A 2834-nucleotide genomic window follows, 5' to 3' on the forward strand; every position below is an offset into this window, starting at 1 on the left:
GGGGGGGGTGGATCTGGAGCGGGGGGTGTGCACGCGCCTGGTGGGTGGTCTGTCGGGGTGTGTGGTGGGTGGGTGTGCGTGTGTCTGTGGCGTGGTGCGTGCAGATGTGTGTGTCTGGGGTGCGGCGTGCATGTGTCAGGTGTGTGCACGCAGGTGTCTGGGGTGTGGCGTGTATGTGCACATGTGTGTGTCTGGGGTGCGGTGTGTGTGTGTCTGTGTCAGGTGTGTCGCGTGCATGTGCCTGGGGTGTGTGTGTGTGCATATGCATGTGTCAGGTGTGTGTATGTGTATGTGTCAGGTGTGGTGCGTGTGCACGCATTTGGGGTGTGGGGTGTGCACGACTGGCAACAGGTGCGCGTGTGTGCGATGGGTGTTTACTGGGGGGTGAGTGTGGTGTGGTGTGTGCATGGTGTGCTTGACTGGCGAGTGGTGTGACTGGGGTGTGTGTCTGTGGGGTGTGGTGGGTGGATGTGGGGTGTGGTGGGTGCTTGTGGGGTGTGATGTGCAGGACTGGTGAGTGGTGTGCAGATGTGCACGTGCGAATGGTACGTGGGTGTGTGTATGGTGTGCGTGACTGGTGAGTGGTACAAGTGGTGGGTGTGAGGTGGGGTGTGGTGCGGGACGGGGTCTGTGTGCGGCGTGGGCTGGGCAAGTGGTGCACGTGCACCTGGCGGGCAGTGCGATGGGTGGGTGCGGGTGGTGTCTGGTGTGCAGGACTGGTGGTGGGTGGGTGTGGGGTGTGCGTGGTGGGCAGGCCTCTATCCCAGTCAGTGCCGCAAGCAATCGCCGCCCCCCGCCGCTGCCCCGGGCCAGCTTGGACCCTGCCCTCCCGCGCAGGTCCCGGGTCGCTCACGGCTGCCTCGGCCGCAGAATGCCCCCAGCCCCCGCCCAAGCGAGGCAGGAGCGACCCCAAACCCGCCCGTCCATCTTCCCCGGCAGGTTTCCATTCCCCGCCTGGCGCCCTACAGATGGTTCACCCGACCCTAGAAAACGCTGCGAGCGGGAAGTTGAACCCAGATGCCCTGGAGATAAAAGCATTCGTGACACCTGGAGAGTTGCAAAGTCCAGCCCAATTCGGGTGTCTGCGTCTGCTCAGCGAGGCCCCAGATTCACACCCGTTTGCCACCACCCCGTGCACGCGCGGTGCTCTGTTTGTCGGTGCCTGTTGTGGTCACCAACACTCTTTGGGTTGTAAACTCCTGACCCCGGGGACGTGCCCCTACCTGCGCCCGGCTCCCCGCGCTGCGGAGCTGTTTTGCAATAACAACAGCAGCTAGGTTTCATACACCACATTGTGCAACCGCGATAGCTTGGCCTGGGGCCGGGTTTCTCAACCTTGCTTTGTTTTGCTTTTAGACTCGGAGCAGCCCTGGTTAGACTCCAGGCCCTCATGGAAAATGCTAGCTTGCTTTTCACTTGTGTTTTTTGGCTGCGGAGAACTAGTACAGCAGTTCTTCCCTTGCAAAGACCTCAAGAAGACCACAAGGTTTTTAACACTATGAATTCCTACTCGGTGCCTCTGGGCTTATCTGGTGCATCATGTTTGCACGCCAAACAGCGCTCCACCCCTTACAGGGATCTCCAGGCACCCCCACGTGCCACGGCACCCTGGTTGGGCTCGGCACTCCTGCCTTAATCCTCAGGGCACTGGCTCCCCTGGGGCGCAGGCAGCTCGTTAGGAAGCATGAGAAAAACTCACTTTCCTCCTCCTGCTGCGTCCCCTCTCTTGGTGGCAGGTATGCTCTGCTCGCAGGCCGAGACCCAGCCAGACCCCCGGAGGGACGGGACGGGACAGGGGGAAGGAGCGTTCCTCACGCCAGGGCCCACTCCAGATGGCTGCCCCGGCTGGGGTTTAGAAGCAGCCCGGGTGCAGGTGCTCACATCCCCGGAGATCCAGCTCTTTGCACAAAGCCATTATTCAGCCCCTGCAGCCAGAACGTCCCACAACGTCTCGGTGACTCAGTTGCTAGTAAAATGCAAGCAACGCAGCCCAAGTCCGGCTGGAAAACGCCGCTTAGGTTTCTGCTCCCGCCCTGCCTCCCGCCATCTCCCCTACGCTCTCGCGGGCTCGGATTTCAGAATTAGCACCCGGCGCCCCGAGCTCTCCGGCACGGCTGAGCGGGTGCCTGAACAGGGGCTCTGCTTCCCGGCTGTGCTGGGGGCTTTTGGGCCCTTTTGGGACCAGGTGGGCAGTTTGGGGCTGCAGCCTCCAAGTCCTGGCTCCCTGGTCAGGGGTGGCAGGTGGAAGTGAGCGCTGAGCTCTCTGGGTTGCATGGCGTAACACCAAGGGGAAAGGGCAGGGGCAGAGACCCACCACCTTCCTCTCCTGCTGCTTCCTCCCAGGGGCCTCCAGCGGGCCCCTGCTCTCTCATGGGGACTCTGTTTTAGAAGCAGTGGTGGTCCGCAGGCCCACTTAGCCTTGGGTCACTGCTGCCTTACAGGGATCTTGCCACTCACCCTCAAAATGCAGCTGCTTCTGGGGTGAATCGGAGCATCCTAATAATATTGCTGTGCAGCAGTAAAAAAGCAGCAGCAACCCAAGGAGGATTTAGGTTCAGCTACAACAGCACAGGGAACTTGAGGAAGCCGAATGCCAGTGCCAGAGATGTGGGTCCTTTGTCATGCTTTCTCCCTGTTCCCCTCCTCTGTTGTGCAGTGAGAGGGCACCTGGGCTCCGCACGAGGCCTTGGCAAGGCCCTGCACAGCTGAGCAGGGTTGGGGGGAAAGGACCTCTCCATGGTCAGACCCAGAACTTGCCTTAGGTCTGCTCCAGACCAGGCTGCCCAGTACAGCTGCCCCAGTTCCCCTCTGCCTCCAGCACTCGGGCAGCTCTT

This window comes from Alligator sinensis, unplaced genomic scaffold, assembly GCF_000455745.1.
Source record: "Alligator sinensis unplaced genomic scaffold, ASM45574v1 scaffold1836_1, whole genome shotgun sequence".
Classification (NCBI taxonomy): domain Eukaryota; kingdom Metazoa; phylum Chordata; order Crocodylia; family Alligatoridae; genus Alligator; species Alligator sinensis.